This window comes from Puma concolor, chromosome B1 (genome assembly GCF_028749965.1).
Source record: "Puma concolor isolate L17-30 chromosome B1, mPumCon1.1.hap2, whole genome shotgun sequence".
Lineage (NCBI taxonomy): Eukaryota > Metazoa > Chordata > Mammalia > Carnivora > Felidae > Puma > Puma concolor.
This window is the reverse complement of record NC_141670.1, coordinates 146827105-146853731: the sequence shown is the minus strand read 5'-3', so window position 1 is coordinate 146853731 and position 26627 is coordinate 146827105. Positions and strand designations below refer to the sequence as shown.

The 26627-nt window shown below is 39.0% G+C and overlaps 1 pseudogene; it reads right to left on the bottom strand.

Annotated features, from left to right (window-relative positions):
• The window catches only part of LOC112858737 (uncharacterized), a 70398-nt pseudogene extending 44725 nt beyond the window's left edge, over positions 1–25673 (bottom strand).
• Between the last annotated feature and the right edge of the window lie 954 nt (positions 25674–26627).

Below are 26627 nucleotides of genomic sequence, written 5' to 3'. Positions count from 1 at the left end.
AAATATAAAGCAAGTATTTAAAACTATTAAAAGTAGACACTGACAAATCTGTGGTCATATGAAGCAATTTTTATATATCTTTCTGAGTAATTAATAGGTTATGAATCTAAAGCTGTCTGTAATGATACAGAATGTCCAAATACAATTAACGAGTTCAATCTACTGGAAATATAGTGAACTATAAACCCAGAAATTAATTTCCTTAAAAACACATTGCTAATGTTTCAAAGTTGACCCTGCTACTAGTCATAAAACCAGTTTCAATAAATACCAAAGGATCAACATTATACAAAATACACAGTCTGATTAATTGCAATTCAAATATCACAAACTAGTAAAGTTATATATATATATAACTTTATATATATATAAAGTTTTATATAAAGTATATATAAAGTTATATATATATAAAGTTTATATATATATAAAGTTATATATATACTTTATATATATATATATATGAATTAAAAACATACTTCTAAACAACTCACAAATCAAGGAAGAAATTCTAATAGAAATTAGAACATATGGAGGCGCCTGGATGGCTCAGTCGGTTATGATTTCACGGTTTGTGGGTTCGAGCCCCACATCAGGCTCTGTGCTGACAGCTCAGAGCCTGGAGCCTGCTTCAGATTCTGTGTCTCCCTCTCTCTCTGCCCCTCCCTTGCTTGCGCACTCTGTCTCTTTCTCTCTCTCAAAGAAAAATGAACATTAAAAAAAAATTTTTTTTAAAAAGAAGTTAGAACATATGTGGAATCAAATGACACCGGTATCCAAAATGCCACGAGCTAAGAGTTAAAAAGCTAAGCTTACACCCTAAAAAGCTGCACAGAGTAGTCCAAATGATAGAAAAAGATGGAATGTTTCCTAGATAATCTTATTAACATAATCTTGAAACCAAAACTGACACTTTAAAGAAAGAGGTTTAAAGGCTAGTCTCTCTCATGAACATCTCAAACAGAATACTAGCACTATAAAAGTATAAAATACATTACAACCAAACTGAGTTTATACTAAAAATGCAAGTATAGTTTACACTGAAAGGTATTCATTAAATGGATGAGTTCACTCCTTTAATAGATTAAAGGTTAATTAAGGAATGGATCAAAATAATTAAGGGGATCAAAAGATAAAAAGAGAAAAGAAATGCAATTGATGTAAAACAGACATAAACATTTTGTGAAAGATATTCAAATACTGGGTATATATATATTTATATATACATATAAAACACTGATGCACACTTACTATTCCTAAATAAAAAATGGTAATAATTTAGCCAACTAAAATATAGATTTTTTTTTTAAAAGAAAGACAAATTGTGGTAAGTGCCCTACCAGATAGCAAGACTTATAAAATTATGGTACTTAAAATGATGTGGCACTTGGATGGGGGAAGAAACAGTAGACTAATGGAACAGAATAAAGAACTCAACTAAATGACCATTGGCATAAGAACATTTGAGAGGTAGTATTGGAAGTTCAAGGAGAATGATAAATTATCCAATAAATGATGCTTGGAATTTTGGTTTTCCATAAAGGAAAAAGTCAGATTAGAGTCCTATGCTAATATGAATCATAATAAGTCTATTCTAGGTGGGTTCAAATCTATATGTAAAAAGCACAACTTAAAAGTTTTAGAAGAGGGGTGCGTGGGTGGCTCAGTGGGTTAATGATCGGCTCAGGTCATGATCTCGTGGTGAGTTCCAGCCCCACATCGGACTCTCTGCTGTCAGTACAGAGCCCGCTTCAGATCCCCTGTCACCCTCCCTGCCTCCCCTTCTTTGCCAGCCCATCTCTCTCTGCCATCCAGTCTCCCTGTCCCCCAACCCTCACCCCCTCCTTCACCCTCCCTCCAGCTTAAGCACTCTCTCTCTCTTAAAAATAAATAAACATTTTTTAAAAATTTAGAAGAAAATATGGTAGAATACTTTTACTTTTATAATCTCAGAAAAAGGAGGGGTTTCTTAAAATATAAAAAGAAAACACAAATAGAAACATTTATTGATATCACTGCATTAAAATAAAATATTTTGTGCCTCAAAATACATAATTTTCAAAAAAGGAAGAACGTAAAGTCTTAGTCTGAGATAAATTATTTGCAGTATATTTAATCAACAAAGGGCTCATATCCAGAATACATAAAGAACACACAAAAATCAATAAGCAAAAGAGAAAAAAAAACCTAAGATAGGCAAAAACTATGAACAATAGAAGGGAGGCTCAAGTAGCTAATAAAAATGATAATATGTTCGTTTCACTGGTCACCGGGAACATTTAAGTTAAATAATAATATTGTGCTATTTAGCATCTATGACACTGACAGAAAAGACCTGAGAAACGTTGAAGACTGTTTTGGTTTTTAGAAGATACAATAAATGACCCTGTGTACTCCACTACACTTAGCTGATAAACTTAGTATTCAGGAAGATGGGAAGGAAAAGGTTGCCTTCACAGGTGATTGTGGACGATTGAATTCTAATTTCCCAATTTTTTTACTTCTTCCCTTTGATGGAATTACACATTCCCGTTCATTGTTATGTGAGTTGTTGCATCGTCTGGGGAGAGTATATGTCCCTATCCTACTGACTTTGGGCTGAGTCCTGGGGCATGCTTTGCCTAGTGGAATGTGCATAGATGTGATATTTGCATTTTTGAGAAGAAGTTTCAAGACGAATTGTGTGGTTTGCTCTCGCCTATTAGAACAGCATTTGTCAGATAAGAGCCACTACAGCTGCCCGGGGCTCTGGACTAAGAAGACACATGGGACCAACGCAGTGGAGTCCAGCACAGGCAGAGCTAAGCAAGGGGACAGCCAGCCTGCAGCCCGTATGTAAATGAGTGAGAATGGAATATTTGTGGTTGTTTTCTGCCACAGAAAAAGCCAACTAACACACTAAGAAAGCTGAATGGTATTTTACAATGCAGCCTAGTGTTAAAGCTATCTTTCACCAACCAGGTAACTTAGGTCACCTTCTTGGGAAGGAACAAAGGGTGACTGGCCAGCTGTATTCAGACAAATCCCTTCTCATGGAAACCAGAAAAGTTGGAAACAAATATGCATCCATAACATGCCCAAATCATAGCTATTCCACTTGGGGGAATAAGTGAGCAGTCTGGTAGGGTGACCCTCTTTCCATCTTCGTGGGGTTCTTTCCCTCAATAGCAACCACTGTTCCTTTGTGTATTCTCCCACAACCTCTAATAGTCAGTGTTGAACTGGCTTGGAGTAGTCACTAATTAAATTAACTTCAAGGTTATGCTCTGCCCAGTAGTATCTTTACCCTCTTTGCTATGTTGTTCCTGACATGCCAATTCATGTTTTCCAATATAGATTATTAATCACTCAATAAATTAAAAAGAATTGAGACTATTCTATTTGACTCCTCTATGTCAAATTCCGAGGAAGAAATTCAAATTAAAAAATTATAGCTTCAAAGATTTTAATGCCCAAAACAATGAAAACCAGAATTCAGGTTATACTGCCCTTTGATCTAAATATAAAAATGAAGTTCAAATTTTCTTTTCTCTATCATTGCTAAGACAGTGGGACTCTTCATTATACTTGATCTGAAGGATGGCCGGGTGGTTGACTTTTCATTCCAGAGGTTCAGGTGCAGCAGACTGAATAACACAATCCTCAACTACATCCTTATATAGCCCTTTCAGCAAATGGAGTCAAGCTACTCAGTCAGCCCTGATGAATGGCGTTAAGCTATAGAGACGAACCATTTAAGCGGGGTATTGTTGCTCTTAGTGAGGAAGTCATCCCCTTCATTTCTTTCTAGAATCACTGTCCTTACTCCTTTGCCTAGTTTGAATGAGGAGTGAGTCAGTCATTTCCAATTGGGGGTGCTACCATCCCAAGGCAATGTCTGCAACCTTATGCTCTGGAAGGTGCTAAGCTTGCTCACACACAGTCCATGCTCCATGCCTTGGAAACACCAGGTGTCAACTTACGAATTGAAGATCTGGCTAGAGGTTTCTGGGAAATTGTTGAGTGAAATGTCACAGAACAAGCAAAATGAACCGGAAGATATCTGATAAGACTGTGTTCTAACAATCACCTCTAACTCCAGATGTTGGTTTGCATAGTCTCATATCTAATCTCCGATTTTTGTGTATTACCCAAACAGACTCTTCCCTCAACCCAGGGTCAGATTCCTTTGGGTAGAATTCCTGAATCACATCACTTAGGAGCTCCCTCAATATTCCTGTGCTCTTCCCTAGTGTCCATGGCCACGTCTAAGCCCTGAAAGGCTCTTAAGAGAGCTATTTAGGCAAGGAACCCACTCTGTATCATTTGCGCCATGCACTAGTCATTAGTATACTCTTAATTTTTTTCCTAGTCATCTCAGTGCTGCCACTCATCAAATGCTACATAGGCCAAGTGTGTATCCTTCTGGTCGTGGGCAGTTACAAGAGTGACTGGGAATTCTTGGGCAAGGTGAAAGGCTGGAGATGTGTCAGTTTTCCGTTAGCCTAGATGGGATGGAGTGGGGTGGGGGTGGTGGGGAAGAACAAAAGAGAAAAAAAAAAAGAAGGGAGAAAGATGCTGTGTTTACTCCTTTCCTGTAAATTAATAGTTTTCATAGGTCTTATGCCTGGGCCCCATTTGTCTTATCTTATTCTGGGCAGCTCCCAAAGCAGATGTAGACTCATGAGTAAACAAATTATTTAGAAGGTGATTGCAGAAAGCCCAAGTGAGGGGATGGGCAAGGTGAAACAAGAAAGGGAAGAAAGCCAATAGATGTTACATTAATGGTCAGGTTTCCTCTGTGGACAAGTGGGGCTCAGTCCTCTGAGAGGCCAATGAAGTACTCTGTGGAATGCATCCCAGAATTGTTCCACTGAGGGCCAGAGAGGCTGGAGTATTTGTCCACTGACCCTGGTGCCACATCAGTGGATAGTTGCTCTGGGGCATTAAATCCTAATATTTCCAGACTGCCTTCTGGGGGCCGAGCAAGCATTCGTGGTGGTGGAGAAAGCGAAGAGAAGCAGGAGCCCGTGGCGGAAAGCTATCAGCACGTGTGGGAATTGTCCACCACAGCCACAGATAAATGTCAAGGCAAAGCTGAGAGGATATAGAGCCAGGTATTGGCAGCATATTCTCTCATTCCTGGTGATTTCTTCAGGCTCAGTAGCTTTTGGTGACTCAGTTCTTGCCTCCGCCATTTATTGGTTCTTAGGCAGTTTGGAGAATTTTGAAGTATGTATAAAATTTTAAGTGTGCCTGGAATGTCTATACTCAGTGGCTACCCTGGGAATGAGAACATAGCAGACAACCCAATCTGTTTGCTATCTGGCATGGACCTTGGCACATGGATTTTAGTAACGCCCCAGAATTTCTGGAATTTTTATCTTACTTGGATCCCTTACGCCCAGGGGGCATTGGGCTACCTTTTAAACCAGGTGATTCCTATGCCTCAGTTGCCTGAAATACATTGAGTCTAGAAATTCCATCAAACAAGTAAAGTCCTTGTGCAACTTTTGTATTTTCAGGAGTACAAGGGGTCAATAGACTTTCTCAACTACCCATAGGCTTTTTCTTGAAGACCTCATGAGGTGCACATCTTATTTCCTTAGATACTTATGCCCTAGTCCTTGTTTAGATCAACAAAGATTCTCAGCTTGGTCCTTTGCCCATTTATTGAAAAACCTCATTCTTTTATTTGCTCTCCACTCACCATAGTTGATTGAGGTAGTATGTATTAAAGGTGAAATGTTTGTTAGAACATACACCTGTCTCATAAAGTCTTCTAACTACTAGCCTATCTTCTGAGTCCATGACCTTGGGGACTCACCATTTTCAAAGTAGTTGTTTGGTACTCTGTTGGGAAAACTTTTCTTCATATGGTGATTCATCACAATCATTTCTTATTGCTAAAATAAAATATAGTTCTTGGCCATTCCTTGTCATTTGTCCTCAGAGCCCTCTGGTTTCTTATAAAGTTCTAAGAGAAACAATGAGCTACACAATACTACTATAGAATCATTTAGTGTGCCCATTTACTTATTCTACTATAGCAGATCATTATCATAACTGGGTTTTGGTCCCAAGTATTTTATACCTGGATGCTTCAAATTTGACACGTGGTCTAGCTTATGTTGGGAATATATCTCTTTCCTACACTCCATCAGTTTCTTTTTGATAAAAATTTTTATCCGTGACATCAAACTACATTGTCAGGATTGATCCATGGAAATATAACTAATAGCATATTAGAAGATAGATATATATATAGATGATAGATAAATAGATAGATAGATAGATAGATAGATAGATAGAGAAGATGTATTATAGGAATTGGTTTATACAGTTACGGAGGTGGAGAAGTCCCCCAGTCTGCCATCTGCAAGCCAGAGAACTAGGAAAGCCAGTGATGTAATTCAGTCTGAGTCTGAAGGTCTGAAAATCAGGAATCTAACAGTGTAAGTTCCTGTCTGAATCTGACAGCTGGAGAACCAGGAGCACTGAGTCCGAGGGCAGGAGAAAATGGATGTCTCAGCTGAAGCAGAAAGCAAATTTGCCCTTCCTTCATTGACTTGTTTTATTTAGGTCCCAAATGGATTGTATGATGCACACCCACAAGGCTGAGGGTGATCTTTACTCAGTCTACTCTTTCAAATGCTAAGTTCTTCTGGAGGCACCCTTACAGATACACTCAAAAGTAATGTTTTACTAGCTATTAGGACACCCCTTAGCCCAATCAAGTTGACACATAACATTAACCATCACACAAACATAAGAATCTCTCGGGGGTTCTAACTTGGTCATAGACCCAGTTGTTATCCTGACCAGTGTGTGAGGGTCATCTATCAATATCTCATGCTCTTTTGGGAGTCTGACTCCAACGGTAAATGATATGAGTTCATTAACTTCCCTGGACTGATGGCCCTGTCCTAACTTAAGCACTCTTATAACTGCTGGTATATAACCGCTGGTAGAATCTAACACATCTGAGCTCAAAGGCCTTGCTATGCTCCTAAATACATAGTCAGGATTAGTGACAGAAACAAGGCTCCATTTTTTTTTTTCCCCCTGTAACTTTGCTGTTTTAATGGTAACTGGTTCTGATTCCTGAGTATCTGCTAGGGCCCTTGATGTGGCCTCATACCAATTTTAACACACACCCCCGGCATTCATATGAACCACACTAATTCTTAAAATACTTGTATTTCTACCAAATTTCGAATAGTCATTACTCTAGCACATAGTATCTCCTTAAATCTGTTGGATTGCCTGCCTAATGGATGGGTTGTTGAGGTTTTATGGGAACTCAATATTAGGCACATGCTTTGACTATAGTCTTGCCCAAACTGTAGATTTTTATGGAAGTTTGTTCAGAGTCTAAAGACAGACTACATGAGGCAATGTCCTTGTTTACTGAATTTCCTTATAACATCTACTCACCTGAAAACAAATGGAAGAGGTTTGGGTAGAACTAGATCTGAACATGCGGCACCCACATCCTCATCCACGAACTGCTAAATCATCCCAAGTAATGTACAAATAGGACTTTTCACATCACCAGTGTTTTATCTCAACACAATGAAGCACCCAGGAGGCATAAACCACAGGTATTTTTTTCTCACAATATATTTGTATTAGGCCTACGACTACTGTAAGATATGAAATCATGGCGGTTTTTACTGAGTAAAATATTATTAAATTATTATAAAGTATAAATATGGAGGCATAGCTTCAATTTTATAAAAAAAAACTTCTGATTTATTTTTAAATGAAAAAAGATTATTTACCAAGTTATATGTGTACACCGACATAGGTGGACAAAGATTTGGATGAAATCTAAAACAAAACAAAACAAAACAAAACAAAAACACCAGTGTATTGGTTGGTACCATGGAATTATGGGTAAATATGTTTAAATTAAAAACGTTTCAGGGGCACCTGGGTGGCTCAGTCCATTAAGTGTCTGACTCCTGATTTTGGCTAAGGTCATGATCTCATGGTTCGTGAGATCAAGCCCTGCTTCTGGATCTGTACTGACTGTGTGGAGCCTGCTTGGGATTCTGTGTCTCCCTCTCTCTCAGCCCCCACCGCCACCCAATCTCTCTTTCTCTGTCTCAAACATAAATAAACATTACAAAAAATAAAAACACATTTCAGTTATTACTGTAATTATAAATTATGATAACAATAAGCAGAGAAAACCAGGCAGCATCTTGTTGAAATAATCCTGTTTGATTATAATTAAACATAAAGAGCAAATTCATTGAGTTTAGAATCAGGGTGGTTGAATGAAAATTCACAAAAAAGATTTTAGAGGTTTATATGGATAGGGAAGTATTTTTTAAAGCACCAGAGCAAGTAAATGGCACCATTAGTTATGTCCTTATACTGATGAAGGCACAGCATCCTTATATATCTTTTTGGATGGGACCATATACACCTAGTTGCTAATCCTGTCTCATGGAGACAATCCGTGGTGGGGGCGAACCACAAGTTTGAAATCTGTGCATGGAAAAGCTCATTGCTTATATTTGCTAAAGGGACATGCCAGATTTAGGCTCTCATTTTATCATTTATTCTATTGCTCTCCACCAATTTTTTTTTATATATGAAGTAAAAACTCGAAATTTGTTTTTCTTGGTATCCAAGCAACTGAAAGAGGAAAAAGCTCATGACCACTGTCATGATAGTTTGAACCTTGCAAATGGCAACAAACATCCCTTTGAGAGTCTCTCAGAGTGAGTAGTGTGTTAGCTAAGAAAATGTACTCTAATAGATTCTTTTTATGGTTCTGCCAGAGAACAGCAAAGTCTCTTATTCAGAGAACCAGAAAGATCTATTTCTTATGGGAATACATTTTTAATCCTATTATTCTAAATTTGCAAAGAGAATCCCTGTTACTCATGAAAAATAATATCCAGAATCACCTTTAGTCTCTCCCACACATTACTCTAATTTTCTGGCGAGACAAACCCATCTTAGTCTTAACCTCAACATTCCACAGCATTACCTCTAGAAGATCATGCCGTTTGTAATGACTAACATTTATGCCGATTGAAAATCAAATTTCCCAGGCCTTAAATGTGATGTAGTATATAGAAAGTGAAAAGATGCTTTTGTAAAGAAATCATTCTCTGGAATCTACCTATATTGATGTAAGTGACTGGGAAACAAATGGTAAATGAAATAATGTTGCACATTTCCTGTTAATATCTTTGGTGTCCTGTGTGTACATAGTTTATGCTCACTATTACTTACAAGAGAGTAAAAAGCTGTTTGGACAAGCCAAAGCAGGCCTCTAACCCAAATGGCTAACCCAGTTCCAACTTCAACTCTCTTCCTAAAATAATCGGCTTTCCAAAATGATCAACAGGTGACACCATCAAGTTGGTAATTTGGATATGTTCAATAGCTGCATGACATTGCCACAGAATTAATCTGGTTAATATATTAATAAAAAACTTTAAATCATAAGCTCTAGCATTTTTTGACCGATTCAGTCAATATGCATGGTAGCAGGACCCACTTAATATATTCCAAGGTGGATTGGACCAAATATCACAGCCATCCTTTTTTTTATCTGTGCAATTTCATGGGAATCTATTGTGAAACCCCATGGCATGAAGTGTGGATGGAGTTATTAACTACAAGTCTTTGTCTTCGTTGCTTAACTTGGCTGGTCAGAACATAGCACAGAGGAAGACAAGAATGTGGTAATGATCACAGGAAGGATCTTATCTACATGAAATGACACTTTGCTTTTGGAATACTTTTAGCAATTAAAGTTAAGGTGAACATATAAGTCTAGGAATTAATTTCAAACCAAACGAAGCCGCACCATGAAACCTTTACACAGAAGGTGTGGCGATGTTGCCTTATTCTTCCTACTGCCCTTCAGATACTCCTCTTCTGTAAGACTTCCCCATTCGTTTGGGAAAAGAGAGAAACGATACTTAATACTCAAAGTATTAAATTCTCTCTTGCTCCTTCTGGCTCCAACTTTTCTCAATGGGATGACAAAAATAGGTTAATAATAATGATATCATCTTATATCTATTGATGTACTACATCTATTGAGTAGATGTACTTACATCTATTGAGTACTTACTATATGCCAGCATTATATTAAAGGCTTTTATTTTAAGTCTATTTATTTATTTTGAAAGAGAGAGAGAGAGAGAGAGAGAGCAGGAAGGGCAGAGAGAGAGGGAGAGAATCCTAAACAGGCTCTGCACTATCAGTGCAGGGCTCGAACTCAAGAACCATGAGATCATCACCTGAGCCGAAACCAAGAATTGGCCGCTTCAACAACTGAGCCACCCAGGTGCCCCTATATAAAAGGCTTTAAATGCTTTCTTGCACTTGGTTCTAACAACACTTTCATGAGGTAGAGAACTGCTGTTAGACTGAAGCTTCAGGGAGGTTGAATAAGTTGCCCAGGATCACTTAATAAATGACAAAGCCAAATTTCAAACCCTGTCTGACTCACGTAAACAAGACTTTTGTGTTTAATAGCATTTTCTGGTGCTAAGGCAACGATAAAAAGAGAAATTTCTAAAACTACATCAATTCAGGAAAAGTTTAAAGTCCCACTCTATCCTCAACTCATATACAATCACTTGACCCTCACCACTAATCATTTAAATATTTGTTTCAGATAAACTGCACTACGTACTGGTGACTAATGGAGTGTTGATAATGACCTTCTGGTTAATGAGGGAAATGTACTGTTCTTTGAGAGGATGATGCTACTGAGATGATCCAACCATAAAAGGGCCATGAACCTTATGTTGATTTCCTAATTTTGATGATGCATTAGCTTTGATTTCCCCTGAACCATTCACTTTATTTTATGAGCATATAATCCTTTCTGTTTCCATTGTTGATACAACCGTGCAAGGTTAAAGTAAATGAACTGGCCCTCAGAGATTCTACCTACATCTTTGCCCTCCCCTGAACTGTGTTTTGAACGACTGAACTGAGCAAAGTAAACCAAAGAGTTCTAGTTAAAAATTCCACTTACTACCCACACTCAGCCTGGGAGTTTCGCAAGAGAGTTTCTAGTGTAATTTTCAGAGATCATTGTTATGAAACCTAGAAACATTGTCTCCGTCCATCCTAGGACCGAGAGTGCACTGTTGACGTCCATTCTCTATACCTATCAAATATGAACCCATTTGTTTTAGAGCCTTACGATGAACTACAGAATGACTCAGCCGTGATCAATTTCAGCCATTTAACTTATCTCAAATACCGGATCAGTGGGATTACCAAAACAAAAGGCACATTTCTTCTTTGGAAAGAGTACTGGAATTGAAATGGACTTTACCACCCAAATTCAGACGAGGTCATTTTGCCGGTTACTAGCTGCAGTATCCTGAGTAGGACCTAAGGGAGATGTCTCAGCAACCGTTCAGCTGTAAAATGAGTACGGTAACTGCCTCTTCGGATAACCACAAGGAGCAGACGGACAAAAGGCAGAGAAGTGTGGGAAACACCATAAAGAATTAAAGGAGACTATTATCATATTAGCTTGACCAATTGTATTGCAGCTCTGGGAATTATGAATGAGTTTAGGGATCTCTGAAAACCGTTACTTCTGGCATAACCTTTCCAGTTAATATGTACCTTCCTTCCCATATCCTCCCTTCAAATCTATCCCTTTGAAAAACAGACCAAGAAGAGTTCATGAGCTTTGGTCTTGGTAAGAATTCCAGAGAACTATATATTAAGAAAAAATTTTTTTTAGTGTTTATTTATTTTTGAGAGATAGCCAGAGAGAAAGAGACAGAGTATGAGTAGGGGAGGGGCAGAGAAAGAGGGAGACACAGAATCCAAAGCAGGCTCCAGGCTCCGAGCTGTGGGCACAGAGCCCGATGTGGGGCTTGAATTCATGAACCATGAGATCATGACCTGAGGCGAAGTCGGACGCTTAACGGACTATGCCACCCAGGTGACCCTAAACAATTATATTTTAAATGCTTTCAACCAAACAGCTTTTTTAGCCCAACCTTATTCACAGATTTTTGAAAATCCTTAACATAGGTCAACAATTTGGTCATGGTATTTCTGTATACAAACGATGAGTATTCCTATTCAGGTAATTCTACCCTCCGGAGAATGAAAGAAATGGAAAACATTGGAATTTTTTATTTTAATCTGTTAAGTCTGATCTAGCACTTTGGATTTCCTACATCAAATTTCCATTATTATTTGACTATTTATTAGGATATATTTTGGTACTGCTGGTAGTGGTTGAGACTACAGTGAGGTGTGAAAAAAAAAAAAGACAGAAAATAACATGCTAACACTACAGGTCAAATTTTACTTTTTTGGGTCTAGTTTTTTAATTCAATTTTTTCAAGATTGCACTTTTAAAAATATACTTTCTTGAAATGGTCAACTAAATAAAACAAAATGGATTTTGGTGTGATTTGAGGGCACACTGTATATACCTAGGTAATAAAGGCTGAGATTTTTCTAGAAAAGAGTTTAAAAGGGAGCTCTGATTGCTTTAAAAATAACCTCTATTCAGGCCCACTTGAAAGTGTGGGAGAATGACCGCCAAGCTACTTGCCTTGTCTTTTGATAGTTTTGCAATGTTTCTTGCAGTCCATTCGGATTAAACTGCCTGTTCTCTAAACACGCTGGTGGGCCTTTTCATCCGATGTTCTTTCTGTGAGAAATGCTTCTCTTCACTTCATTGCCTCAGCAACCTCTTTCTTCAAACCCCTGTGCTGAAGGATTCTCGTTTCTCCAAGGCAACGCTTCCATACCTTCAATGCCCTTCATACATATTTCTACTTTGCAATTAATTTATCCATCCTTCCTTCCATCCGTGCATTCATAGAGCATTTTTTTGAGTACCTATCATGTGATAGGCACTGTGTCAGGTACAAACGGACACAAAACAAATAATACACAAGCTCTATTATAAAAAGTCTAAACTGTTATACAGAGTTTCTTAACCTGGGCATTTCTTTTTTTTTTTTTTTTAACGTTTATTTATTTTTGAGACAGAGAGAGACAGAGCATGAACGGGGGAGGGTCAGAGAGAGGGAGACACAGAATCTGAAACAGGCTCCAGGCTCTGAGCTGTCAGCACAGAGCCCGACACGGGGCTCGAACTCCCAGACCACAAAATCACGACCTGAGCCGAAGTCGGCCGCTTAACCGACTGAGCCACCCAGGCGCCCAGCCCTGGGCATTTCTTAACCCAAGTGAGCGTTTAGGGTTCCATTTAGCTTGTTGAAGTTTTATGCACAAATTGATGGGTATATGCCCATGTGACCCCCTCAGCAAAGGTGGTTTTAGATTTCAGAAAATTCTAGAGGAAATCAGAAACCCTAAGAAGGTTCAGATTTTGGTTTAGTGGAAAAGACAGAAAATCAGTTGATTACCATGAACCATTACCATAGGACCAAATGTGTTGAATGTATGATAGAAACCAGCAAGTGGTGGTGGGAAAAATTGGGGGAAGGGGTGCTATCTGGCTGAATCCTCAAGGATGTGTGTGTTATCTATCACACTTTTTCCTCACTGGCAAATGTCTGTAACCCTTTTACTTCCCCATCACTCATTTATCTTTATTATTGTTATTGTTTTAATTCCACTTATCTCTTAATCCTACAGAAATCTTGCATCCAGACCCACCACTGTACTGAAACCACTCTGGTAAAGGTCATCAGTGATGTCTTTCTTCCTAAAAACAACTGATTTTCTAAAACTAAGTGGCAAAATCAATTCCAGTTTCAAATCTTTAATCTCCAGGACTTAACAGAGCATAGTTTGTCTCTTGTTCGTGTCATAGCCCCATTCTGCATAGCTCTCCTCCAAACTGTGTTTGGGGGACTCAGGCTGCTTCCATCATACAATTTCTCCTTCTTGCAGTCCTTTCTTTCCAGCCACAGAAGGGAAAGAGAAGGCAGATAGTTAAGAGCATGGGTAGCAGCACACGCTATTAACCTCCAAGGAGGTTGAAGAAAGTGACAAGAGTAAATGGGATATTTGTGGAGTCCTACCTGCCACTACCACAATATTTAATACTTTATACCACATCAGCTATTGTGTCCATATTTTTCTTCCTAATTTAGCAATTTGCTGGATTCTGTGAACCTGGCTAACTGCAATTTGAGTAGGGATTCCTGCTTCTTTTGTAATCTCCCATGTAAGAAAGGGAGAAGCAGGGGGCTATGTGTGTTTGGGGGGCCATTACCATAAGTGGGAAATGTACTTCATAAGAGATTTAGTGCCAAGGCAAACAGAATTTCTCTCATGTTGAGGTGATCAGCTCTATTTGATTAGACAATGAGAACTGTATAACCCATTATCTTTCCATTTATCCTCAAGAGCTCCATTACATCTACAATTATAAATAAATCAGACTTGAATTTGAAAAGTCACATGCCTTTAATATGTTTTTTGCAATTCTCACAGTTACATAAAATCCAGGAGATATATCAATTATTTCACTGCCAATTTTGTCTGAGGGCCCTTTTTCCATTAAAACTATGCCTACTAATACATGGTAACTAGCTTATAAGATCACAGCTAGAACCCTTAAAAATTAATCGTTTGACCAACTATTCCCTATACATTTGTGCTTAAATCAAATTTATCTTCTATTGTTATTTATCAAATTCTTACAATTCCATTAACGGGCCAAAAGTTGGGTCTCATCATCTGCTAAGGATGAATACCTTTATGTGATTGATGGAACAGAAGATTTGAAATCAGAATTTACAAGAGGCAGGCATTTTTCACATGTCTGGCTAACTTTAGCAAGTTAATGCACATGCAAGTTAAATTCAATGAGAATCCCCCCCTCCTTTTTTTTTTTATTTTTTGGTCTCAAAACTGTGATGGTGTTAAAACCTAGGTTATAAGAAAATTTCATGTATAATGGTTAAGTTAAAGATGGAAAATTTGGGGCACCCGGGTGGCTCAGTCCATTCAGCGTGCAACTCTTGGTTTCGGCTCAGGTCATGATCTCAAGGTTTGTGATATGGAGCTGCACGTTGGGCTCTGGGCTGACAGTGTGAAGCTTGCTTGAGATTCTCTCTCCCTCTCTCTCTCAAAAATAAATAAACTTAAAAAAAAAAAAGGATGGAAAATGTTATTATGGATGTGCCTCTTATTGGTGCAGGCAAGTTCACAAAGTCTTTGAACTCACTTTGATCTTTCACACACCCCGGGTGGGCACTCTGCCCGTGTGAAGGTGTCATCCAATCGCCTTATCTTATTCTTCCTCCCCCTTCCAGAAAGAAATGGCAAATGACTGTCTGGGAGCTTCCTGAAATCTGTCTCCTCTTCCACAAGCAAACTTGCTCTTCCTGCCTTTGGAGGTAAAACAGCCACCATTGTGACAGAGCTCCAAAACAGGTCACTGGATTTTACAGTTTCTGGAATAACTGGCCTGCCTTTGGGACCAGGAAGCTATCATTCCTTGCTGACGCTATGGCATTCGAATAAAGAAAAGAGCAACTATATTTTATTCCCCCAAATGACATAAAAGAAAACATCAACAAATCTGTTTCCCACGTGGCAGCTTGCACAGTGAAGGCCATTGTTCCCTGGGAACTTCAACTGGCACACGCCTGGCTCGCTGTGCCGGATAAACTGGCTTGTCCCCAGTTTACAGGAGTGAAGTCACAGCAACGAAGGCCCCATCCCTTGGGTGATTTTCCTATTTGGTTGCACTGAGCTCTTTCCTGATGTACCTGATGTACCTGAATTCAAAGCCATGAAGACAGAGAATCTTGCTAATACCTTTCTTTTATCCTTGGGAGAAATAAGATCTCAAGAAAAGAATGGTTATGGAAACCGGCTCACAGGTCACTTACAGATAAATCACCCAGGCAACTAACAGTGGTTTGGCCTGTTTATTTATTTATTTAAAAAAAAATTTTTTTTTTTTTTAACATTTATTTATTTTTGAGACAGAGAGAGACAGAGCATGAACGGGGGAGGGGCACAGAGAGAGGGAGACACAGAATCGGAAGCAGGCTCCAGGCTCTGAGCCATCAGCCCAGAGCCTGACGTGGGGCTCGAACACGCGGACCGCGAGATCGTGACCTGAGCCGAAGTCGGACGCTCAACCGACTGAGCCACCCAGGCACCCCTTGTTTGGCCTGTTTAGTGTAAAATAGTTAAATAATAGATGTAGAGTAAATTCTAACAATATTGATTCATTTACCCATAAAGGTAGAACTTAAGAGAAGTATTTATGCTGCTTAAGGGATGCTTTGGAGATAAACAAAAACCTCTGGGGGAAACACATCAAACAAAAGCATAACAAAGTTTTAAGGAAATGAACACTTGTTGGTGTGCATGCATGCCTGAGTCATGTTTATTAGTCAAGCCAAACAAATGAGGCCTATTCCCTGTGAGGGATGAGTTCCCAACGTCCACATGGCACCTCCCAGGCCTTTTTGTAGTAAGAGCAGATCTGAGTTTCAGGAACTTATTCCAATCTCCATTTATTGACTTACTGTCTAATGAGTCTTTCTTTCTTCTACACCTCAGGACCAACAGTAAAATGGAGTAAAAATAAACGCACAATTTCTGTTTCAGTTCTACAGTCATGGGCAGAGGTAGCTCATGGTAGGCAGGGATTTCTCTTTCCAATATGTGAACAGATGATATGATAGGCACAAAGAGAGATTGGTCCCATCACCTTGTCTCAGCACCTCATCAATAAAGCTTAGGCCTAACTATCTACTGCACATGTCAATCATGGCCCAGGTGTGATGCTATGATACAAGCATGCAAAAAATTAACACGATCCTCTTAAAATACTTAAAGTTTGATATGCATTGCCGTAGCAAATTGCTTTGCTCTGCCTCAAAGTTTAGCTGAAGCAGTATTATTGTTAACCATTAATTATCTGTCTCTCCAGCTTTGACCTTGGAAGTAGGGTTCCTGGGGAGCCTGGGTGGCTCAGTCAGTTGAGCATCGACTTCGGCTCAGGTCATGATCTCACGGTTCATGGGTTCAAGCACCGGGTTGGGCTCTGTGCTGACAGCTCAGAGCCTGGAGCCTGCTTCAGATTCTGTGTCTCCCTCTCTCTCTGCCCCTCCTCTGCTTGTGCTTTCTCTCAAAAATAAATAAATAAATAAATAAATAAATAAATAAATAAATAAACATTAAAAAAAAGTAGGACTTTCATGTTGTTAAAATATGTGACAGTGGCTGGTGCATAGCAGGAGCTCCATTCATGAGTGACAGATCATGAATAAATAAGTTAATGAATAGCAATGCGGTGCATCTTATTCATTATTTAGCAGTTGTTAATTAGACTCTTTCCAACAAAGAGATAGTCCTTGGAGAACAGAGCTAGAAAGTCTTAATGGAGGGCAGAAAAGGGTGAGTTAGAGCCTGAGGTAGCCTTCTTCAAGGACAACTAATCAAGTCTACATCTGTGCCAAAACTCAACCTTACTCATATTTTTGCTGTAAGTTGAATTTGAAAAAAATATAGCTTGTAAAGAAGATTAAGCCTATCCTAACTTCCCATTAAAGAAAATAAAAAGATTTTAGGAGACATCTCTTGGCTTACCAGTCAGTGAAGGCAGTAGATCTGTGCAATCAACAGATGGATTGATCATAGTATTGGCATTTGGAATTTGAAGCCAGCCATATCTTTATTTCTGGCATTAATATCTTTTTCATTTGTGGCTCGAATTTGTTTGTTCATCTTTGGGTAACAACAGCGTCATCCAGGAGCTCTCCTCTCCTGAACAAAAGCAGATAATGGAACCAACAGGCAAGTACATTTTCCCTGGGGAGCCCTGGGTTTCCACTTTGGATATCTTTCTGAAACTTGCAAAGTCCGGTGAGTTCTTTAGGACAATAGCCAACCATTTAGCCTGCTGGTCAGCTCGGACTTAAAAAGAAAGCTGCATTCTCGAACACACTGCCATCTTTTGGCAGTGGGAAGTATAGCAAAATAGACACATGAGAAAAGGAGGCCTTATCACGTGCTGCTTGGCCCAATATACTAAGGAAAGCAGCCCCGCCCTCCATTTGTAGAAGTTCTCTGGAACCGAGTAAACAAATCAAAATGTGGCAACACGTCATGAACCAATTACAAATGATTTACCCTGAAACAGTTTCAGTCCACACTGGGGTCTCCATTCTCTAATCTGTTAAGGTACTCTTTAATTTGTTACCTACAACAAGACCTTTAACGTTTCTTTTTTCTTTTTTTTTTCCTTTTTTTAAATTGAGGTATAGTTGGCACACAGTGTTATATGTGTCAGGTGTATCACATAAAGATTTGACAAGTCTACACATTACGCTATGCTCACCACAAGTGTAGCTATCATCCGTCACCATACAAGTCTATTACAGTATCACTGACTGTATTGCCTATGATGTATCTTTCATCACAAAGACTTATGCCTTCCATAACCGGAAGCTTGTATCTCCTACTCCCCTTTTCCCATTTTTCCCGTTCTCCCACCCCCACCCCTCTGGCAACCATCCGTTTGTTCTCTGGATTTATAAGTCTGTTTCTGCTTTTTGTTTGTTCGTGCTCCTGTTTTGTTTTTTTAGAGTCCACGTATAAGTGAAAACCATATATTCTCATTTTGGAAAGCATCCTATAAGACAAAACTCTACACAGCATAGGCTACCTAAAGGCCATATACTTCTTGAGAATCTTACAGCACATTTCACAATATCTCATACGCGTGTTATTTATTCAACAGGTGTTTTTGAGCACCTCTGCCATACGCCAAGCCACATGCTGGGTGATGGAGACACAGTAATAAACAGGAAAGATATGGTTTCTGCCCCCATGGATGTTGCAGTTCAGTGTGAGTGTAAGACCTGTGGAATAAAGGTTAATATGGAAAAGCACAGGATGCTGTAAGAGTAAGAGGAGAATTTCATACATTTGAAATCGACGTTTGCCTGTTCAGGAAGTGACATGTAAAGAGAACCAGAAGGAGGCCAAAAGTTGGCATTGAAAGTAGGTGGGGGTGCTGCTTTCCAGGAGCAAGAATGAATCTGGGTAGCACCAAGCATGGACCTCATGAATTATCAAAAGGGTTCTTGATTTGTGTAAGATGGTTTACAGTGATGTTTAAAATTTACATTTTTATCTCCTAAAATACGTTATACACTAAGCATAGTTAACCGGAGGGGGTATGGTGGTAGGCAAACCATTTTCAGAGACTTGAATTCAAATCTAATTAGCTCTGCCATTTTCCGTGGCTTACTTTTCTGACACTATTTACCTTTCAAATGGTTACAAGGCTTACTAGTTTCTGACCAGGTTTAAAATGAGTAAATGTACTTAATGGCCCAACCCAGCAGAGACTCACACACAATGCAGACACTTAATAAATACCACATAGCCTTTCTACTTTGACTATTTTGGGATACTTGAGATCTCCTACCTTGAGGAAGGCTCATTCAATCATCATCATATATGCGCTGTTTAAAAGACCATTTTGATTACAGTCTTGTGATTAGTGTGTAACATGTTAGATGTGTCATTAAAACCCTGACTTATTACTTTTTAATTTTTTTAAATGTTTATTTATTTTTCAGAGAAAGAGACAGAGCACAATCAGGAGAGGAACAGAGAGAGGGAGACACAGAATCCGAAGCAGGCTCCAGGCTCTGAGCTGTCAGCACAGAGCCTGACGTGGGGTTCGAACCCACGAATCTCATGGTCACGACCTGAGCTGAAACCGGTCGCTTAACCGACTGAGCCACACAGGCGTCCCTACCCTGAATTTATTATTAATAAAATTGTTTGAATGTACTGCTCCGGCAAGTGGCTGGCCAGGCAGTTTTTGTCACTCATTGAACAAAGTTTAGCAGAATGGAAAAGTGGGTGTGTTTTTAATTAGCTTAATGTTCTTCCTCGATTACCCAGAATGACTCCAATTCACTTAAAAATTATGCCATTCAGTAAGGCTTCACTCTGTAGAACTCATCACAGATCACAGATCACTCCCCAAGTAGCCCAAACTGTGTGAGTGGTGATAGGTGGGGGAGGGCTCAAAGTCAGTGCTTTTACCTACGTTAGAGTATCTTGATGTGTTTTTAAAGTTTTGATAATTTCACAGATTTCACACAAGTTATCAATCAAAAAAATACAGCAATATTTTAAAACACGATAATAACCCATTGGAACTTACGTCCATTTTATAAAATTTATGTTTTTTATTAATTATCTCCTGTGTGGAGGCACAAAAATGTTAAAGCTGAAAGGGATCCTAACATCATCTCTTTTAGTCTGTTATTCTACAAATCAGGAAACTAAGGAACAAAATTGTCGTTTTCCTGAAGACAGTGGGTATCAGAACAAGGATTCTTATGCAGGGGTTCTGGTTCCCAAATCAATGCAACTTTTTCATACTGCACCCACAAAGTAGTCTATGAGATGGGCTCTTTCTTCTGGAACAAATGGCATAAGATGTTCTCAATTAAAACAGATTCTAAAACAGTAGAAGTATTCTAATTATTAGTTAAGAATAATTTAAGTGGTACTTTTGTATTTCTAACAAGTACCAAGTACTTGTATTTTCCAAGTATTCCTTCAAATAACATTGAGAAGAAGATGGTTAAGCATTCATTTATTCAACAAATATTTACTGAGCATATAGAGTTTGAAAGAGACTGTATTAGGTAATTGATTTCTATCCTATTTTATTAAGCAAGTAAATAAGGGGTAAGGGAAGGCCTGCAGACACATGTCGTCAAGACCCTCCCCTCAGTTTCAACATATCCTGAACTCTGTTGATAACTGGACACCTGGAGAGCATTTTAAAGTTTCAAAGCACTCTCTCATGACATGAATTTCTATATCATGTTATTTTAGCCTCTTATGGCTCTTAACATTTAAAAAAAAATTTTTTTAACGTTTATTTATTTTTGAGACAGAGAGAGACAGAGCATGAACGGGGGAGGGTCAGAGAGAGAGGGAGACACAGAATCTGAAACAGGCTCCAGGCTCTGAGCAGTCGGCACAGAGCCTGACACGGGGCTCGAACTCACAGACCGCGAGATCATGACCTGAGCCGAAGTCAGACGCTCAACCGACTGAGCCACCCAGGCGCCCCAACATTTTCAACTTGTTTTTAGTGTTCTTGGTGTTGATGTCATGAATCTACCTCTTAGATTTTTAAGTTCATTTTAAAATGGAGGCTATTTTATTTTTTTTATTATTATTTTTAGTACAATTTATTGTCAAGTTGACTAACATACAGTGTATCCAGTATGCTCTTGGTTTTAGGGGTAGATTCCTGTGATTCATCGCTTATATACAACACCCAGGGCTCATCCCAACAAGTGCCCTCCTCAAAGCCCATTACCCATTTTCCCCTCTCCACTGCCCCCCCCATGAGTGCCCATGGCTTCTCAAGAATATGTGAATTCCAGTGAAAGATTTGGTTTTAAAAATAAAAACTTGTCAGGGGGATATCTAAATGCTGGCTTAAAGTTATGTACCTTTTGGGGCGCCTGGGTGGCTCAGTCGGTTGAGCGTCCGACTTCAGCTCAGGTCATGATCTCGCGGTCTGTGAGTTCAAGCGCCACGTCGGGCTCGGTGCTGACAGTGCAGAGCCTGGCGCCTATTTCAGATTCTGTGTGTGTCTCTCTCTCTCTTTCTGTCTCTCCCCTGCTTGCACTCTGTCTCTTTCTCTCTCAAAAATAAGAGAGAGAGACATTAAAAAAAAATTCCAAAGAATACTGAGCTAATTAATTCTATGTTGCCAAAACAACTGGAAAAAGCAAAGTCATGCCTCCCAATTGATACAATTAATAAATCGGTACAATCAGAAGTAGAAATGTTAAAAAAAATTTTTTTTTCAATATTGTAGAGGTATCTTTATGTTTTATTTTTACTTTATTTAAGGAATTAAGTTAAACCCTGTTCTGAGTCTGATGCCCTTGTTCCTGGGGGACGATTTTCTTGCCTTCACGTGAACAATCAGATGGATGGTGACAGACACCCTTCATTACACTGGGCTTTGTAGTTCAGAAGCACTTTCATACACCTTATCTCTCCTGACCCTTCTCCCTGCCTTGTGGAGCAGGCAGGCGAAGCTATCATTATCTTTACTTTGCAGGTGAGAAAAATGAAACTCAGCGAATGTCAGCGGCTTGCCCAACTAAGGTCAAACCGTTGAGGGGAAAACCAGGCCTTGAACTGAGTCTTTAGACTTGGAGCCCAGCACCTTCACTCACTGAGCAGTAAAAAGAGGCGAATCGCAACGTCAAATCTTAGGAGGACTTTGGTGAATAAAATCCATTGACGCTAAATGTAGTCGAAATTATAAGTTCAAATTAGTCCTGCGGATGAGGTATTGGGTATAAATACAAATGTCAGAATATGTAATTTTAAGTACCAGGAAAATTTTTTTTTATAGCCAACAGCTCAGCCCCCAGTGAAGGATCAAAAACTTCTGAGAAAGTGAACAGACGTAAACCTCAATAATTTTCTACACTGAGGTAGTTGTTCACCTATGTAGGCGTTCAGTTATTTAGATTGGCTTTGTGAGTACAGATAATTAAATTATTTGATTTATTTATTTAAAATGTTTTTATTTATTTGACAGAGAGAATGAGAGCGGGGGCAGGGCAGAGAGAGAGGGAAAGAGAGAGAGGATCCCAAGCAGGCTCTGTGCTGTCAGAGCAGAGCCCAAGGCAAGGCCCAATCCCTCGAACCTGAGCCAAGATCGAGTTGGACACTTAACTGACTGAGATACCCAGGCACCCCAAAGATAATTAAATTCTAAGTACACGTACCTTTTTTGGAAGGAGTCCTCTTTTTTGTTTCTGAATTGGACCAATGGGCATTAATTTGATGCTACTACTTTATGCTTACTTTTCAAAATTAGGTTTCTCATTCTGACTTATAGGTAGCATCCTACAGTATATTCAACAATATGAGGCCAAACAAGAGTAGATATAAAGTTTCATAGTTAAAAGTGTGTGTTCAAGCTGAGTGAACTTGGTCAAGTAACATAACCTTCAGTTTCTTAACTCTTAAGATGGAGATAACAGTAGTACATTTCTAACTGACTTGTCGTAAGATTGAAATAATTGAGAATATGTAAGGTACTTATTTTTTGCATATGGTAAACTTGAAATAAATTTGAACTATGGTCTTTTTATAAATTTATTATGTAACTGTTTAATTACAGGATTATCTTGATGATGAAGGCACGGAATACAAAATTTAAATCCTTTTTTGGAAAAATTACCCTAATATTATAATTGGTAGAAACCTTACCAAAATTACTTAAAGCTGTGCATAAAGTTCTATAGAAACTGGTTCCTACAAAATGATTATGACTTAGAAGGGTGATGGTGTTATCGGATTTTATGTGCACGAGGCATCAATCTGATCAGAAAAGTAGGTTTTGCATTTACAATTTGCTAGCTGTCTGGTTTTAGTGATATGCTAATTACATATGTTAACTGGTTACAGATGGAGAGGAAGTTCTAATAATAACAAATGTGGTTGCTTGTAATATGAAAACTGGAAAAGCATGTCTTTGCAGATTAAAATCTAAAGAAAAGTGAAAGTTTGAATGCATGTAATTGTTTCTTCTAAAGAATCCTGAAGTGCATATAGTTTGCTTACTTTTTATTCTATTTGTGTGTGTGTGTGTGTGTGTGTGTGTGTGTGTGTGTGTTACAGAAAGAGAGAAAGGGAGGGAGGGAGGGAGGGAATGTGAATGTGCGTAAAGAGAAAGTGAATTTTTCTAGTGTGACTTACTTTGACTTACTCAGCAAAAGTATCAGAAAGCCACTCTATTCAAAATAAGTGTAATGGGATGAAATTTTAAGTAATTTTAAGTAACAAATTTTAAGTAATGAAAAAGCTTTAAAACAACTATTAGGATTAATTCAGTAGAACATCAAAAACAGATAAACCAAAGAAATGCTCATCTTCACAAGGGACAACCAAGGGGTGACATCATGATTTCATTTGGGACCCTGCTATGCTGCTTTGTGGTTCTTCCACGTAAGTTTTGGCTCTGTCAGAGGAATGAGAAAGGATGGCTTCCTCCTTGAAATGAAATCTTGGCTGCATGAAGCTTCCATAGAAATAGTAATGAAATTGTGGGTAAGAAGGAGGCTGATGACTTAGAGCCTTTGATAAGGCTCAGGAGTGGGTCCCCATAGTTATTAGGAATTAGAAGAGGTGGGAGAAGACAAGACTGCAATCAGAGAAAGGAATTTCATGTTGAAACACATGGGTGGGACCGTGTTGAGTGATGTGGAAGCCAACATTATCATGGTAACATGAGCAGATGACTGACATGAAATGGGTATTGAGATCTCTACATGGAAAATGTTGGGGAACTCACAGACCTGTGTGTCACAAGGGTAACTAATGCTGAGAGCAAACTGGGCTAGCACACTGATTGGGGTTGGATTGGAGCAGAGTGAAATACACAAATAGGTGCTGTTATCATTGAGGATGGTGAGAATACTCTGAAAGTCAGTGAAACATACTTATGAGCAGGGCCACTATTTTTGCACTAATGTATATATTAATGGGGCGGCAACCCTGCTGTGATCAGAAAGAGGAGAAAGCCCTGTATGGAAAATTCTTCCACTTAGTCACTTCGCATTGTTCACTTGACCTCTCTACATTTGCTTTCTTCACTTGTGCTCTAGTGCATGTTTAGAAAATTTTTCAAGATCCTCTATGAAGAATATATTAGAGGAAAGAGAAAAAGTGGGAAGCTATCAGTCTTCGAGATAGCAGATCAGGTGGCTTGAGTCGTGATGGTGCGAGTAGAACGGAAAGCAGTGTGCATTCTAGATAGATTTTGAAAATAGAGCCTGACAGAGAAGACAGAACCAAGGCGAATTTCAGATTTCATATTTCTGTTGCCCTTTATTAAGAATGGCAAGAGAAGGGATAAATTAGATTACAAGTTCATTTCCAGGCATATTGTATTAGAAACCTGGAAATAGAGATGTTTAATTAGAAAGTAGCATATCATGATTTTTGTAGTTAGAACAGGAGTCTAGGCTCAACATGTAAATGTGAAATTGGTTATTCTCTAGATAGTGTTTTAAACCGTAAGAGCAGATGGGATCACTAGGGGGAGAGTATAAGGAGAGAGAAGAGAAGCTAGGATAAAGTCCTAAGGAATTATAACTCTTGGAGATGAGGCAGGTGATAAGCAAAGTGCTCTGAGAATGGGTGAACAAGGGAGGTGACAAGCAAACCAGGCAAGCATGGCTTTCTGGAAGTCAAGAAAGGAGAGGGTTTCAAATCAAATGTCATGGATAAGTCCAGTAAGATGAACTCAGACAAGGGTAAGTGGATTTGATGAGCTTAGGGTGAATTGTTTTGCAACCAGATTATTTTAAATTCTACCATTTTCCACTGGCTAAAACCCTGACATGTTGCCTTCAGGTTTGCAGCTGGAGTACTTTTCTCTCATGAGTCCTTGCAACAATGGAATATTCAGAAAACTTCTCTGGAGTTGCATATCCGTCTCCAGCCTCCCCTAGTCTGCTTGTCTGCTTCCAGTCTGCAGCCAGATGATTAGTTAGATCGCCAGCAAAGAGCTGGTCTCCTGGCACATGTCTTTCCATCCCTGAATCTCCACGGAGGAGTTTCTGTCCAAGAACTTCCTCCACGTCATGACAAAACTTGAAACGTTTCAAGGAATAAGCCGCACAGTGATCCTTTCCACTTAGACGCTTGCCCTTCATTGCCCTATTTGGTACAACAACCCAATACGCATAACCAAAGGAGAATGGAATGCTGTATTGATGACAATGGTAAAAAGAACTAACACTTTGGTAGCACTTATGTGCCAGACCGTGTTCCAAGTGCTTTGTATACATGAACTCACTTGATCCTTACAATAAACCTGGGAGGTAGTGAGTTCTATTATTATTTCCATGTTACACTTGAGGACACTGAGGCCCTAAGAGATTAAAATAACTAGCGCAAGTTTAGCTCCAAGTCAAGGCTCTTAGGCAGCTATTAGGTATTAGGCAGTGCACACACACAGGCACAGACACATGCGCCCTCCTTATGTGAGTTCCAAGTAATCTTGTAAAAGAGAACCGATGAACCCAAGAGCAGGGCTTTTAAATCGCACTGAACTGGCAGTAACTGACTCCTAAAGTACCTGTGTACGAACGATGTATGAAAATAAATCTAAGAGCTGGATTCTGGGGCTCCTTCTGGGAACTCACCTCAACTCATCTCCTAAGCTCATTACAGGAAATTCCTAAGTGTTAAGGTGGCTCCAGTATTATGAGCTCTTAAGGTAGCAAGCCAAGGGTAAACACATACATTTGGTCATAATGACAAGCTTCAATCTGGGTATGAAGTTCAACTGGGTGGGAGCTGAAGATGATCTTGCCAGAGGAGTAGATCTTTTCCTTTCACGCTGCCCTTTTCGTTATAGGAATGTCTTGTGCATTCTGGTGTATTCTACTCAATGCACCACCTCCTGGAGGTATCAGATATGTTTAATTATTAAAACAAATAAATAACATAAATCTTGCTGAGTTGTAACCTCACAAATTTTGCCTTCTCACAGATACCATTTCATATTTTGTTTCCAGTTTACATTAGCAAGCTATATGTGTGTTGGGATAAAAGTTCTAAGTAACATGAGCTGAAGGATGCTCCATAGTTATCATGCTGAGGAA